Source organism: Stegodyphus dumicola, chromosome 1, assembly GCF_044657685.1.
Source record: "Stegodyphus dumicola isolate Sdum_Otavi_A_Nest chromosome 1, ASM4465768v1".
NCBI lineage: Eukaryota > Metazoa > Arthropoda > Arachnida > Araneae > Eresidae > Stegodyphus > Stegodyphus dumicola.
In genome coordinates, this window is record NC_140768.1 from 188,885,917 (window position 1) to 188,903,744 (window position 17,828).

A 17,828-nucleotide genomic window follows, 5' to 3' on the forward strand; every position below is an offset into this window, starting at 1 on the left:
CAGACTAGTTAAAACTTTAGCTCTCATTATCTCAGATACGTCCATTTACTTGAGTTTTCATTAAAAAAAAAAAAAAAAAAAAAAAATTTCTAATGGCTTGGCAAAAAATTACAAAAAACTAAAATCTTATAAACAATAGAACTACGGATAAACAGATTCATGGTTTTTTAATACAGATAAAGCAAAAATATATTTTCTTAAAACAAACTTTATTACATGAATATTGAATTGTACTTAAAAAACCATTAAACATTTTAAATCATGACCTGCAGAAGATTTTGGCAAGCTTCAGAAAGCTACTGTTATTCAACATAATGAATGTATTAAAAATGAAACAAACAAAATAAAACTGTGTAAGATGGAACCATATAACTTTACTGAAATACTCTGGCGCAGGAATAAAAACTCAAAAATCCTGGTTCGACAATAAACTTCGTTCCCGCGGGAGGATACCTGAAAAGAGAATGATCTTCGGGTTTAAGCGCTGAATAATCTTGTACAGATATTTATGATGAATTATAAGTATCTTCATTTTTCCTGTTTGCTTAGACAAAGACATAATAAAAATAATACAAATAACAAAATCAAATTAAGAATAAGCACGTGCTATAAAAACACTCACCGACGCAAATGGCGGAATACGATTTGTATTTTTACTACATTACGTATTTGGCGCAAGTGTCCAGTTTGGGGTGAAAATGATAACCCTCCAACCAATCACAGCAAAGTACACTTTCCCGACACATTTGGCGTTTGTCTGTACATAATTGTGTAAACTCCGCGACCGGGGTACGCCGTCTTGCCAGGTGAAACTAGTCGATATTTTGGTGACGTCAAAAATTCGAAAAGTGGGGTAGGGTTTGGAAATACGCGTCACAGCAGGAGGGTACGGCGAGTACGTTTTAGGAACGTGCAACAGGCCCCACAATATTTTACAGTTAGCTTGATTTTTTTTTTTTACCTTCGAGCACAAAGACATACGAAATAAGACACACGTGTCTGTGTTTCTGTTTGCGCAAAATAATAAAAAGAATATTCTAATAAGTAAGTAATAATGTTTTTTTGATTGAAATGCGATTTGAAGTGCCGAAGTTAAGAAGCAGGACCATTGTCAATAGTAGAAATATTACCTGCATTTTATTTGAATGTAAATTCTAAAGTTCTGCTTTTAACCTGGTGAATATCGGATCTGTCATGGATGTGAAAGGTAAACAGGCGAATGCAGTGGAATGTGTTAAGACTGAATTCGTATGCTTGAGATTTTTGATTAAACTGAAATTGTCAGAAAACAGTGCATTAAGCATAACGGGAAATGTTAACGCATTAAGCATAACGGGAAATTTCCCGTTATGCTTAATGCACTGTTTTCTGTGCTAACTTGAATTTAATACAAATTTATTTCGTATATCACGTTTAACCTGTTAGTTTTACATCTACACACTTATTATCTGTGAATTTTTACTACCATTGTCTGCTAACTTGAATTTACATACTCTAAAAACCACGTTTACGGCTCGGCTCATCGGAGCTTGGCGAGTAAAAATGCAACGGCGCCAACGGGTTCTCTGCGGATGAAAACCCGAAAGGGGAAAATAAATTATCCTTTACTGTACTAAACGTTTATGATCTCTTAGTTACAGTGTCTCACAAAAGTGTTCGTACACTTTGCGGAAAAGCGCTGTAACATGGAATTTAATTCGAATATGAAGCCCAATATTTTTTCATATTATTTACATGTGATTTTGAATAAAACCAAACTTTTTAATTTGTAATAATGACTTATTTTCTTTTTCTAAAATTGAAAATATAAGAAGGCACAGATAAAACATTTCATAAAAGTGATTGTACACCGAAACATTTTCATTTAATATTTAAAAATGCTTCGTAGTCATAAGCAGAGGCGTAGCTAGGGTTTTCAGTGTCCGTAGGGTAACTGAAGAATTTCCACCCCTCTATGTGTGCCAAGAATGGAAAACGTTTCAATTTAAAATTTCGTAACATCAATTTTGCGCCACTCCCTCCTTGCCCCACCCTAGCTACGCCACTGGTCATAAGGAAATAGCAAACATCATTCAAAAATTGATCATTTTTCTATCATAACGATGGAAATTCGATTCTGGATATCGCTAAAGTAGTAAATTTATCCTCATGTACTGTGCAGTATGTGATAAAATGCTCTAAAAAAGAAAATCCAATTCAAAATAAAAGAAGAGGTCTGGCAAAGAGGATTTGATGTGACTCAATGTGATCAGAGATTTAGTGTTAGAAAATCTGTGAAAAATCCACATTTAAGAGTTGTAAAGATTTCAACAGAATATACTGAAAAATGTTCTACTTCAATTTCATTTAAAACTGTTTGACGAGTTTTCAGATCAGCTGGATTACATGGGCACTTTGCTCGAAGGAAATTTTTGGAAGTGCAAAAAATAGAAAGCTTAAGCCTTTCTCCTCAAAATCAATGCTAAATAAGCTTGAAGCATATTGGAATCGTATTTTATTTGCAGATGAAAGCAGATTCACATTTTTGGTCCCTATGGGCACATAATTGTATGGAGGGGGAAAAAAAATGAGCTTAATCCCAAGATCTTGGTTATGAATAATAAAGAATAAAGAATGGCGAAATGAGAAAATAATAAAGAATGGCGGTGGAGGTGTTCCAGTGTGAGTGTGCATATCAGCACCAGGATTAAATAATTTAGTATTTATTGATAACACAATGAACCATGATCTTTATTTAAATATTTTGAAAGATAATTCAAAATTATCCACCCAAAATTTAGGTACTATAATCAACTTTATTTTTTATCAGGGTAATGATGTCAAGCACACGGCCCTCAATGTTCGCCTTTTATTTTGGGTGTCTATAATCCACAAGCTCTTAAAACACCAGCTCAGTAACCACATATAAACCCAACAAAACACATTTGGAGTGAATTAGAGGTTGGAGTACGAAGACACAACATTAAAACAAAAACCGAACTAAAAATGGTAATGATGGAAGAATGGAGAAACATTGATGCAGATATTACAAAAAAAAAAAAAAAAAAAAAAAAAAAAAGGTGTTAACTATATGCCTAGATGTTTGAAAGCTGTCATAAATACTGCAGGATATACTACAAAATACTAAGTGACAGAAATACTACAATATTTACTAATATATGCAGATTTTTTTAAAGCATACGAAGACTTTTGTGAGGTAACTTTTCTGTTACTTTATTAGTATTGATTTCCCCCCTCCAAAAAAAAGTTTTAATATGTTCATAAAATAATTTATGTAGTTTTGTTAAGAGAAAGTTATAAATATTATTAAAAAATTCCATTTCAAAAGCAATATTTTTCAAAAGCAATTTCCAAAAGCAATTTCCAAAAGCAATATTTCACTGAAACTTGAAAGTGTCTGAATACTTTTGTGAGCCACTGTATATAAAATTATGTATAAATCGTGTTTCCCAGGTTTAAATAGATAGCCCTTGGGGAGTTTGCCATATTCTAATAAAGTGAAAACCCAAGTTTTAATATCTTAGAATGATGGGGCACACCAGTTGGTGTTTTATGTTAAATGGTAGCATTTTCAGCAAAATGGGCAAGAATTGATCATTACTTTAAATTATCGTAACTATAAAATTAAGTGAAATGGCAAGATTTAAGGATATATGTAGAAAGGTTTTGATTGCTGTTTTCCAAGGAAGATTTTAAAATATATAAAGAAAGGTTTTGATTGCTATTTTCCAAGGAAGATTTAAGAATATATAAAGAAAGGTTTTGATTGCTATTTTGCCTTTGTAAGATTTTTACATTTTGAATTATTTATTTGAAATTTTGATATAAAACCTTTAATAATTTGCCTTTATGTGATATCAAAGGAAGCACTCGAGATATAAAGAACTCTTCTGAAAAGGAAGCTAAATTTTATTTAGTTGGATGATAAGATTTGAAGTGTGGTGGAAGGCAAATGGATGTAGTTTTATCATTTACAGTAGTGTTGAAATTGCATATACAGTCAAAAGTCGTTAATTCGGACATCCATAATCCGGAATGATCTATAATCCGGACCTCAAAGCTACAAACTTTCTGCGCATGCTTCGCGTTCACGCATGCGCACAGGCGTTTACAAGAGCGCGTAAGACCCTTACGGCTGCGAATATGTTTGTGCGCATGCGCGTTTAATGTTTAACGGAGTTATCTAATTCAGTTAATGTTGCAGATTGCATTGTTCCTTAATCTTCGAATTGGATCCGGCTTATTATTTTTTGCAGACTGTTAGAGCAATTTTATAAAAGTAAGCTTGAACTTTCGATTATGTCAAATAGAATTTCCAATATATATTTACTACAAAGCGAAAGTATGTTTTGAAATCCGAAATCTGTTTATCAATTTCACGCTGCTCTGCGGCAGAGGTGGGGGCAGAAACGTCATTATTATATTATGATAGATTAGAAAGATTATGTCAAATAGAATTTCCGATATATATTTACTAATATGTAATTTGTATCTACAAAGCGAAAGTATGTTTTGAAATCCGAAATCTGTTTATGAATTTCACGCTGTGGATTGGAAGTTGATCTGTCAACACTATCCTTATCTTCAGAGCAGATGTTTTTATTTTATTTGGATTATAATTCGGTACTAAGTTTAGTATTTTGTCTCGATGTACTCTGTCTTTGATATGATTTAAATCAAGTTCCTCGTCATTATAATTCGCTTCGGATAGTGAAGAAAGTGACCCAGAGGTTATTGAAAACGAAAACATTTCGATTGACAAATTAGTTGGTATTCTCAACACAGCAATTATAGGACTTGAACAGCGGAACTTTGTAACTAAACAAGAAATTATGTCTGTTTAATAGAATTAAAGAGGAAGTATTATTACATGAAACGAAGCAACTTACATTGAAGGAAATGTTTAATAAAGTAAACAAATAAATATTAAGCTTTTTCTTTTTGTAAATTTTGATACCCTTTAGATCATAATTGTTCTCTATTTCATAAATTACGGTTTCATATTTTTAATTTTGTAATTTTTGCATGCCATCTTACCAGATTTAAACTGATGATCTATAATCCGGAAAAATCGATAATCCGGAATCGCCGAAGTCCCGACGAGTCCGGATTAACGACTTTTGACTGTATTTCATGTGACCAAAATGTTCATTTTTTTTTTTTTCATGGAACTTTCTTGAATTTTCTGGTCTATTATCCTCATCGGTATCGCATGAGCACAGGCTTCTTTGTTATTTCATTTCTAAAGAAGGAGGTTCTATATTCAGACCTTTGAAACAAATACTGCAAATTCTTGGAAGTTACCTCTAATTCTTGTTGCTCTAACACCTGCAGTAAACACTGAAAACTGTCCATTTATTGTGAGAAATATTTTTCAAGATGCCGTGGAGATGATTCAAAACTGGTTGATTATTTTAAAACACTTTTAAGGTTTAAGTTTCTGACTTTAATTTGATAGCTTTTTGAACATTTTGGTATGTTTTAAAATTTTTATTTTTATGTGTTCTATTTATTTTAAAGTTTTATGTGTTTTTAAATTTTCCATGTTTTTAATTCTTTCTGTGGTAAAACTGGATATTACGGTCCAGTTTTGCACATTTTAATAAAATTGCCAAGTCCAGGTTACGGTATCTGGAAAACCGGAAAAAATCAGGGAATTCGAAAATTGACCAAAAAAGTCAGGGAATTTAAATATTTTAGTCAAAATCTGGAAAAGTCAAGGAATGTCATACGGCGATCACCCAAAAAGCGAGTTTTGTGCCAATGTTGGAAGCGATGACTTTGTTGGCGAATTATGTATCGTATGAGCGTCATTCGGGCAGCTGGCGTAGAGCCAATTTTCGCAGCTTCAATCAGATTTTCTTTTAGAAAGGCAAAGCAAGTTTCCGCCAATTTTTGTTTCCAGTAACCTCAAAAACAGGGGTGGCCCAAGAGCGATGCGTTGTGCAGGGAGAAAATTATGCCACATGTGCATGACGCCATGTGGGTGACAGTCGCTAGTTCTTGGTGTTTGTTTACATTAGCTGCATCAACAGTTTGCTTTGATTTGTGTTTTTAATTTGCTATTATATCTAGTCGGAAGTGGCAAATTGTGCTCTAGCGTTGTGTCAGAATTATGCACGCCAATATTTTTTTTTGGCGGAAAACACTTTACAACCACTATTAAAATAACTGACTATTTTTTTAATGAATTTATGTAGTTTTCATATATAACTGTGATGTAATTTTACATTTATTTTTTATTTTACTGCTATTTTACATTTAAAATGGAACAGCTTGAGTATAGGACCCCCATTGGCGATTTTTTGGCTTGGCGACCAGAAATGTCGCCATGGAAAAGCCATTAAAATTGAAAACACAAGTTAGAAAGCACGGTTTACCCAGAAAAAGTTTTAGAATATATGTTGAAACAGCAAATTTGAAGGCACATAAGTAAGTAGGAGCACATTTTAAAAAGTAATATTGAAAATACAAGTTTAGCCTTGTAAAACCAGTTAAAATTGAAAATAGATGTTAGAATGCACATTTTAACAAAAAAAAAAACAAAAACAAAAAAAAAAAAAAAATTAATACAAATTTAGAATATATATTTAAACAGTGAGACTGAAAATAAATAACGGCATATTTTTAGCAGTCATACTGAAAATACAAATTACAAGCTGTAAAATTGAAAATAGGAGCTCAGAATACATGTTTAAATTAAAAATATAAAAATAGGAGTTAAGAATGCATGTTTAAATTAAAAGTAAAGTTTGAAACTACACAAGTACATGGAGGCATATTTAAGCAGTAATATTGAAAATGCAAGTTTTAAGTTATAAAACTGAAAACAGGAGTTCAGAATACATGTTTAAATTAAAAATAAAAGAAATGCTGGAAATTTAGTAAAATTTACAAAATCATGGTAATTTTACAAAGAAATCCTATACTCTGCCCAATTTATGTCCCTTACAATTTCAAGAAATTTGTTGAATACGAAGTGGAGTATTCTAGAATTTGCTGGGTTACCAGAAAAACAACCATTCAAAAAGTGCACCAAGCCAAAAGTCGCCAATGGGGTCCTATACTCAAGCTGTACCTTTCAAATTGAAAAATTTTTCATTTTAAATAATTTTTTATCATAATCTTTATTTTGTGAATGAAACTTACATCATAGTGAGATATTTAAACTCAGCGTCATGTTTACCAATATTGAGTACCTGAATGATTAGTTGATAAATTCGCTTATCCAACTTCATTTACATGTTTTGGTTACTTTCTTGGCTGATCTTTGGAATATGGTAACTGGTAGTTTGGCGACATTTTGGAGGCGATAAAGGTTACTACCTAGGACTTTGGTAATAATGTGAGCAGTACTCAGTTCCGATTATGCATTATTTTGTGTGAGGGAAATGAGAGATCATGAGATATGTCATGTGATATTAATGGACGAATTACAGTTCTTTAATCGGAAAAGGGGGGGAATTTGGAAAAATATCTTTGGCAGTATATTATTTTGTATTAAGCTTCACTGTGTGTTGTGTGAAGTAGTGTTGAATAATTTTCGGATTGTAAGGCGCTGTCTAATATTATTTTAAAGATCCGGAAACAGGTGCACATACCAATACAATAGAGGGCACGTGGAGTGTTATAAAAAGCGCCATTCCGAGGCATTGTGATAAAATACAGCACGTAATCTTACGTGCTAATCGCGGCATAAAGTGGAACATGGAACAACATTGTGATAAAGAGAATTTTGCTTTTTATTTAGCGGAGGAAGTGTGGAGGAAAAATTCGCAGAAAAAATCGTTCAATAATTTTATTGAATCAATAATAAAAGTGTATCCACCATGTAAGCAAGATTCTGAAGAAGATTAGGTAAGTTAGTATTTTTAATTATTTGAGGATATTATTTTTATGCATTGTTCTAAATGTAAGGTGGAAGTAAAGTAATTTGGTATTATTGGAAAATTGTTATTAGCAATGATTTAGTTTAAAGTAATTAGGATTGTAAGCTAATTTTTATTAATTTAATGTATGTGCTTATTTATATTTTAAGTAGTGTTTTTGAATTTAATTATATTTTAATTAAATGATAGTTATTTTGTGAATTATATGTTTGTAGAATTTGGTATACGTTAGAGTGGAAGTAAACATGCATGGAAATAATTTAAATATTTGACACTAAGTATTTGTAACCATTTGTAATGTTTGCGGTATGAATTAGTTGGTGACGTTTGTAATATAATAGATAATGTAGAGGTAAAAGTTTTTGGATATTTTATTTATTTTATACATGGAAATGTTCATATTTGGAAAGGGTATATACTTTTTCACGATCAGGTAATTTCATATATGTTCTTTTTACCGGGTTTAAAGATTCAGAAAATTGTCATGCATTTTCATGAAATTTTTCTAATTTATGAGAAAAAAGCAGTGTACATGGATATAGTGAGCGCAATGCCATTTTTGTGCAATTCTGGGATTTTTTTTAAGTAAAAATAAGTCGATGTGTACATGGTTTAGTGATATTTTAATTAAATGATAGTTATTTTGTGAATTTTATGTTTGTACGAATTTGGTATACGTTTAAGTTGAAGTAAACGTGCATGGAAATAATTTAAATATTTGACACTAAGTATTTGTAATGTTTGCGGTATGAATTCGTTGGTGACGTTTGTAATATAATAGATAATTTAGAGGTAAAAGTTTTTGGATATTTTATTTATTTTATACGTGGAAATGTTCATATTTGGAAAGGGTATATACTTTTTCGCGATCAGGTAATTTCATATATGTTCTTTTTACCGGGTTTAAAGATTCAGAAAATTGTCATGTATTTTCGTGAAATTTTTCTAATTTATGCGACATGGATATAGTGAAGAGTTTTAAGTAAAAATAAGTCGACGTGTACAGGGTTTATGTGTATGTGTTTATTCGGAAAAACGCACAAGGAGTTTGCTATTGTGCACTTTTTCCCAATTTTGCAGTGAAAATTTGTCATGATTAAGCAGTTTTGTTAGATAAAATTTCTAGCATAAGTGTAATTCGGCTAGTAGATTGTTGGAAAAAGTGTTGAGTAAATAAAAAGAAAAGAAACATGTGAAAAGAAAAGAAACTTTACTTCGTGAAGGCAAAATGGCGGTGGCAAAAAAAAAAAAAAAAAAAAAAAGATTGTTGCTGTAGCAGAGTTGGTCGCCAAATTTTCGCCAAAAAATCACCAAATTACCTTAATCCAAAGATCAACCAAAAAGGCATTACGCACACTCTTGACTTTATCCATGTACACATCGACCTATTTTCATTAAAAGTCAAAGAAAATTGACCAAAATCCAATTCTTCTTACTCTTGTAAAAAGCGCCAAACAAATAAGTGGGCGATTCTACACTTTAGCAGCGCAATTGTTTCTAAGTGCTTATTAGCTAAAATTACGATCGAAATTTTCCGGAAAATGTCACATTACATGCCTCACGATCTTTCATTTGTCTGAGACAAAATAATCTGTGATTCAAACTGTGTACTTCTCACATTATTGCTGAAGTCCTAGCTAGTAACCTTTATCGCCTTACCAAAATGTCGCCAAACTACCTGTTACCATACTCTAAAGGTTAGCCGCCTTTTTTGTGCAATTCTGGGATTTTTTTTAAGTGAAAATAGGTCAACGTGTACATGGATACCGTGTATGTGCAATTTTTAAAAATGTGGGAAGCAGTTTGCGATTCTGCACTTTCTCCCAATTTCACACCTAATCTTCGTCATGATTAAGCATTTTTGTTCCATAAAAGTTCTAGTATAAGCGTAATTCGGTGAGCAGATTGTTGGAAAAAATGTTGAGTGAAAACGTGCTTTTACTTCGTGAAAACAAAATGGCGTCCAAAACAAAACTAGCAGTTTGCTGTAGCAGGGTTGGTCGCCAAAAAATCGCCAAATTACCATAATGTAAAGATTCACCGATTTATTTAATGCAGACAATACAATACAAAAATATTGAAAAATACCTTGTTTTACAACATTTATTTCCCTTAATTAACTTAAATATCGTTTTTCATTTTCTAATGCTTTCCTTTAAGAAAAGGATGTAATGTTTACTATTATTTTCAGCATTCGTACAAATTCTGTGCATAAAATAAATATTTGCTTTAACAAAATGCTTAATCAGAAGGTATATACCTGGTATTTCCGGTATTTTATTATAACTACCGCATATAAATTGATAGCTTACATTTTTGTTTACATTTTTTCCCTTACCAAAATCATGTGTCTTGTCACCCGGGTGACGTCACTACCAGCAACCAATAGCATGCTTTTTCCGTTCCTGGCCTAACCTTTAATATTAAAGAACCTTGCCTCGAGAATCCTAAGACTCACATGTGCAGGTTAAGTTGAACTGAAGAAAATACCTTCCCATTCTCGTATACAACAAAATCGGTTTAATCCCAATATACGGTACCATGGAGGCTAGAATAGCTCCCATGTACTGTGTTCTAATGTAAGAATGTCTATGCAAAGAAAGAAAGGTTCTATATACGTAATGTAAATCAGTTTGCTATAGTGCCGCTAGAAAGCGGAGAGAAAATTGTGGAGCATTTATGTTAAGAAGAAATGTTCTTTGACTTTCGCAATAATTTATACTCAGATTTTCGTACATTTTTGGCTCAATATAACTAATCTATTAATTAATTTACTCGCACAAAAAAATCTTTTCTTTTCCTTTAAAGTTTAAGGAAATTTAAAACGATATTTGTTTTATGTATTCTTGATAAACTTGACCTTCGAACTTCGCGAGCTTCGGCGACAGATATTTTCTGCATACACAGCTCTTTCCCTCTACGTTGGGACAGAGCCATTCCTGTTGCAGAGAAGTTTTTTTATCGTAACAATACATATTTTTTTAATTCTAACCTCCATATACAGTACACATGGGATTTGGCGACATTATGATGAGCAGTAACTACAGTAACTTCTTTCTGTTTCTTAGTCTCTGTTTAAGAAGGTGTTGGGTAGTAAACCAGTCATTTTGGTGTTGGCGGCAGTTTTCAGAATTGTACAAAGATCATAGCGAAGACTAGGATTTTATCGCAAAATCTTTTAAACTTTTTTTTTTTTTCATTTTAAAAAATGCCTTAAATTTCATTTTGCAGTAAAATAAAAAAATAGTAATCAGTCATTTAATATTTGCCAAAATAGCATTAGTTATTGTAATTAAATTTTTAAGTAATTAACTTTATTTTAATGTTATTTATGTCATTTAATGTTCTTTCCTCTAAATTTATTTTTTATTAGTTAATAATACAGTCAAAAGTCTTTAATCCGGACCTGTCGGGACTTCGGCGATTCCAGATTATCGATTTTTCCGTATTATAGATCATCAGTTTAAATCCGGTAAGATGGCATGCAGAAATTATAAAATTAAAAATATGAAACCGTAATTTATAAAATAATGAGCAATTATGATCTAAAGGGTATCAAAATTTACAAATAAAAGAAGCTTAATATTTATTTGTTTACTTAATTAAACATTTCTTTCAACGCGCGCATGTGTAAAGCATACCTTACGCATAGCCGAAATTAGAAAATTGCAACCAGAAAACTATTTGATTTGTATTCGTGATATTTATAATGACGAGGAATTTGATTTAAATCATATCAAAGACGGAGTACATCGAGATGAAATACTACATTTAATAAGTAATTATAAGCCGAATAATATAAAAACATCTGCCCTGAAGATAAGGATAGTGCTGACAGATCAGCTTCCAATTCATTGCACGCGGCGTCGTTTCCCTCCCCCCGCAGAGCAGCGTGAAATTGATAAACATATTTCGAAATGATTAGATAATCAAAGGATATGCCTTTATCCATTTTTTGCAGCAATTCCACTTTCTGTTTAATGGACTTCGAAACATACTTCCCCTTTGCAGATCCTTTACATATTAGTAAATATATATTGGAAATTCTATTTGACATAATCGAAAGTTCAAGCTTACTTTTATAAAATTGCTCTAACGGTCTTCAAAAAATAATAAGCAGGATCCAATTCGAAGATTAAGGAACAACGCAATCATCAACATTAACTGAAATAGATAATTAGATAATTTTAGCTTATACCGTCCGTTATACATTAAACGCGCACACGAAAACGTATTCTGCGCTTGCGCAGACGCATATGCGCAGTCGTAATTGTCTTGCGTGCACGCGTAAAACGCCTATGCGCCTGCGCAGAAAGATTTTAGCTTTGAGGTCCAGATTATAGATCATTCCGGATTATGGGTGTACGAATTAACGACTTTTGACTGTACTTTCAAATTTCAGGCAAATTTCTCTGGCATAATTCTGAAACTAAATCTAGCAGTATGATGACATGCTATCACGAAATTTAATGCACATATTTTTGTTTATGTATGCTGCTAAATAAATTTAAAATACCTGAATTTATTTCAAAATATCATTAAATAGATTTCTTTCTTTCGTTTAGCTGCAAAATGTCTGCAAAAAACTCATTTTTTAATCCAGATGGGGCAGATTCTAATCTCAATCTTCAGTGGAGAAAACAACTCCTATTATAGCTACAATAGTAATGTTTTCAGGATTATATATATAATAAGTCATATGCAATAGGCAAATTTTTGTGTTTTCAAGTGGTGCCATAATTAATTTACCTCTAAGCGCAGCCAACGCGCACTATGCGTATAGACTGGAATTTTCTCAAAACACACCTGGAAAAGTTAGGGAAATTCATTCTCCTCTTTAAGTGACAACCCTGCAAGTCGCCAAATCGGTTGTTTTTGTGCGTCTTAGAAAATTGCTAATTCATCATATCACCATATCAAATGATTGCGAATTTGAATTAATTCTGTAGGCATGCAAAAATATCTAAACAACCTGTAAACATGCAAAAATATCTAAAAAAGGACTTCAAGAAAAACAACAAAAAAGGGAGAAAGTGCAGAATCACCCACTGCTTGGTGTGTTTTTAAGAATTGAACATACTCGGTATCCATGTACACATCAACCGATTTTTCACATAAAAAAAAAAAAACATCCCAGAATTGCACAAAAATGGCATTGCTCACTCCCTTGACTTTATCCATGTACACATCGACCTGTTTTCACTTAAAAAGTCAAAAAAAAATTGACAGAAATCCAATTCTTCTTACTCTTGCAAATGCCAAACAAATAAGTGGGCGATTCTGCACTTAAGTATTTGAAAGTTAATAACTATGTATTTTATAAGATCAACAATATTAAAAGTTTTCATAATACCATATACCATTTTTAAGACAGTAGCAAAATGCAGTAAAGCGTTTTATCACAAAATTTAAGAAATTGTAATAAGCAATAAATGATCGGAAAGCATTGATTCGTATTTAATCGGTTGTTTTCATGCGTTTTAGAAAATTGCTAACTCATCATATCACCATATTAAATGATTGCGAATTTGAATTAATTCTGTAAATATGCAAAAATATCTAAACAACCTGTAAACATGCAAAAATATCTAAAAAAGGACTTCAAGAAAAACAACAAAAAAGGGAGAAAGTGCAGAATCACCCACTGCTTGGTGTGTTTTTAAGAATTGAACATACTCGGTATCCATGTACACATTAACCGATTTTTCACATAAAAAAAACATCCCAGAATTGCACAAAAATGGCATTGCTCACTCCCTTGACTTTATCCATGTACACATCGACCTGTTTTCACTTGAAAAGTCAAAGAAAATTGACAGAAATCCAATTCTTCTTACTCTTGCAAATGCCAAACAAATAAGTGGGCGATTCTGCACTTTACTTAAGTATTTGAAAGTTAATAATTATGTAGTTTATAAGATCAACAATATTAAAAGTTTTCATAATACAGTATACCATTTTTAAGACAGTAGCAAAATGCAATAAAGCGTTTTATCACGAAATTTAAGAAATTGTAATAAGCAATAAATGATCGGAAAGCATTGATTCGTATTTAAGACAAGAGGTTACCAGATTTGGTGCAATTTCCCTTCACTTGGAGACTGGACCGTAATCTCCAGTCTAGTCCCTTCTGTGTGTGCACTGCATGTTTCTACATGCTAATAAATAATGAGTACTTTTCCCGGTAAAAATATTTTTACGCGTGCCCCTTGGCGAAAATTGGCGGTACAGGGATACCGAGTTTCATCCTATTTTCACTTGAAAAAACATCAGAGAATTGCACCAACTTGGTATTGCATACTCCCTTGACTTTGTCTATATACACATTGATCTATTTTCTCTTAACAAGTCAAAGGAGCAGCCAAATATGTATATAATCTCATGTAACTACATTTTAAATCAAACAATCAAATAACAAAAAAAAGGAAATTCATCTTAGCACTACACAAAGAAAATATTCACTTACTTTATTTAGAAATTTTCCTGTGTTCAGTCAAACAAAATTCCTTAACAGCACCCAAAAATTACCTAAAGTTATCTGAACTTGAATCTGTATACTGGCATCGCCACATAAATTCACAAAGAGAAGAGTCAAAAATATCCTTCGACGTTCAACCATATTTCTTTCCTTCCTACAAACAGGACGGTTATAATGGCTGCTAAGTAAACCTTCGTTTAGACACCTGTCAATTAATGCACTTCCCCCCTTTCGTTCCAAATCTTACAGAAACTTCAAATTAATCTCCCCATATTCAGCCATTTTACCATCTAAACCACAAAAAAAGCAATAAACTTCCTACCCAACACACAACACAAGCCCTTACAAATCTTTTCCCATCATTTAAATTTACCGCAATCAGGTAACCAATTACGTCATTATAGAGTTTCCATAACATTCAACTATTCAGGTTACCATAAATGAAACAACAACTTTGCGATAATACAAGGAGCAACCTTAAATCTACTCTAACCCTTTTCCCTTATGCACCTGCCCCCCCCCAAATTCAAACACCAGGGTTTTTAATTGTAAACTATTTCTAGTTACAGTTGATGGGTCTTGGCATCAGGGCTGTGGAGCCAGGAAAATGACCGACTCTGACTCCTTTATATATACAGCCAAAAGTCGTTAATCCGGACTCGTCGGGACGTCGGCGATTCCGGATTATAGATCATCAGTTTAAATCTGGTAAGATGGCATGCAGAAATTACAAAATTAAAAATATGAAACAAAGAACAATTATGATCTAAACGGTATCAAAATTTACAAAAAGAAAAAGCTTAATATTTATTTGTTTACTTTATTAAACATTTCTTTCAATGTAAGTTGTTCATGTTGCTTCGTTTCATGTGATAATACTTTCTCTTTAATTCTATTAAACAGACATAATTTCTTGTTTAGTTACAAAGTTCCGCTGTTCAAGTCCTATAATTGCTGTGTCGAGAATACCGACTAATTTGTCAATAGAAATGTTTTCGTTTTCAATAACCTCTCTGTCACTTTCTTCCCTATCCGAAGCGAATTGTAATGACGAGGAACTTGATTTAAATCATATCAAAGGCGGAGTACATCGAGATGAAATACTACATTTAGTAAGGAATTATAAGCCAAATAAAATAAAAACATCTGCCCTGAAGATAAGGATAGTGCTGACAGATCAACTTCCACCGTTGGCGTTTCTCCCCCCCCCTCCCTCACTGCCGCAGAGCAGCGTAAAATTGATAAACAGATTTCGGATTTCAAAACATACTTTCGCTTTATAGATCATTTACATATAAGTAAATATATATTGGAAATTCTATTTGATATAATCGAAAGTTCAAGCTTACTTTTATAAAATTGCTCTAACAGTCTGCAAAAAATAATAAGCCGGATCGAATTCGAAGATTAAGGAACAACGCAATCTGCAACATTAACTGAATTAGATAATTTTAGCTTAGCTTATACTGTCCGTTCTACATTAAACGCGCATGCGTAAACATATTATGTGCATGCGCACATGCATATTCGCAGCTGAAAATGTCTTACCCGCACGCGTAAACGCCTATGTGCATGCGTCAACGCATGCGCAGAAAGTTTGTAGCTTTGAGGTCCGGATTGTACATCATTCCGGATTATGGGTGCCCGAATTAACGACTTTTGACTGTATATATGTGCGTAAACATATACAAATGGGTTACAGCTTATTTTTTTAATATAAAAGAAGTAATAGATGCTACAGAAAAAAATTGATGGCATAGAAAATTATTTATATTAATTAGCATTTATTATGTAATAGAAAAACTGACATTAGTTATTTATAAGAAACAGTATAGCTTCGGCAAGATATTCTTTGTTGGAGGGCCATAGATCCGATTTGATAAACTTCAGAGCTGAGAAGAGTCTTTCCACACTAACTTGAGTAGGAAGAAGAGCTGTTACTATTAGGGCTACTTCTTTTAACTTTTAAGGATAGATTTTTATAACTTCTAAAAGAGGTGTCTAGCAAGCGCAATCATATTTCTGTATTTCTTCAAAGGCTGTGTACAAATCTTGTTTGTATTTTTTCATTTTTATATCTAAAGGCTCTTGATTTTTATTTTCATTCACTTTGCCTTAACCTTTTCAATATTATCCAAAAATATTTCTTAAAATCTAATTCATCACTAGAAAAGGATGATAGAGACTCAATTGTAGTGTCTGCAGTTTGACTGTCCTGATTCGAATTCTCCAATTGTTCTGAGAATAATTTCATTCTTAATGAAAGTTCATAGATGACTTTCTTTGCTTTTTGAATTTTTTCGTCATCCAAGGAAATTCGGTGTTTCAGATCTACATATATTGAACACAGCAAGATCTTATTGTCTAGCAAACTAGTTTCTCTTTTCTTTATTGAAGAAATGATTCCTTCTGCAATAAACCCTCCATTTCAGAAAGAACAAACATCCCATTCTTCCATTCTAGCCTCCTGTGAATTCTTCAGATTGCAACTTTTTTGTGGCTATATATGGTATAGAAAGAAGAGTTTCCAATTCTTCAAAATCATTCCACAGTCTTTCTGTTAGTGAAACATTAGGATTATCTACTTCTTCTAAAAAAGTTCTTAATTCTAAAAACTATTTATCAACAAATATGTACTTCCTTATTGCGTTGCTTGATCAACAATTGCTCCTTTTCCTGCTCACTTCCTGAGAATGGTATCAATTTCAGGAGTTCTTGCTGCTATTGCTGCTTACCTAAATTTACCAGTGAGATTTGTAACTAAATGAAATTGCTAATGGCAAATATCGCATCCATCCGTATATTTATTTATTAATATGTCAATAAAATAGAAAATAACTATTTAATTAATGTATACAGTCCATAAATAAAAATACTAATTCAGCTTATCATTAATTTTTTTCAATTCATTGTAATTTCACTTCAAATTCAAACTGTCGAACAAAAACTGGAGTCGAAGTCGACCTGCTTTTAGCGACTCCAGCTCCGACTCCTTTTACCCCAAAATCTGCCCGTTTCCAACTCTGACTCCACAGCCCTGCTTGGCACATGTGTGGCTTCTCTTTCTCAAGCATTAAAAAGCATGGCAATTGTATAATGGAAAAGTACCAAATAATCTTATATTGACATTTACTGCTAGAAATATTTTTTAATAAATGACATTTTGCAAAATGCATGCTTGTTGTATTTTTATGTCAAGGTAAATTAAATCATTAATAACAAAAATATATACCTTCTGTAAAGTGTAATTATTTAAGGCAGATATATTTTTAAGATTTTTCTTATGCACATGATTTGTAATGTCATTAGATTATTTCAGTGTGACATTCAAATCGTCATCACTCTCAACAAAATGGCTATTTTCCTACTAACTTTTAATAAGATTTAATTAATGTATAATAAGTTAATATGTGCATTTAATTTGGTTTTAAATCAGTAAATGATGAATTACTAATAATGTA

At 32.2% G+C, this 17,828-nt stretch overlaps 1 protein-coding gene across 2 annotated transcripts in view; it reads left to right on the top strand.

The window, feature by feature from the left end:
- The first annotated feature begins 829 nt into the window (after nt 1-829).
- Nucleotides 830-17,828, top strand: part of LOC118187482 (uncharacterized) — a 70,627-nt gene continuing 53,628 nt past the window's right edge. Inside the window, exon 1 of one of the 2 annotated variants that reach the window (XM_035357719.2) lies at nt 830-1,207. The gene's annotated coding sequence lies outside the window, so the exon portion shown is untranslated. The remainder of the gene's footprint in view (nt 1,208-17,828) is intronic. The other variant, XM_035357718.2, reaches the window with a different exon arrangement.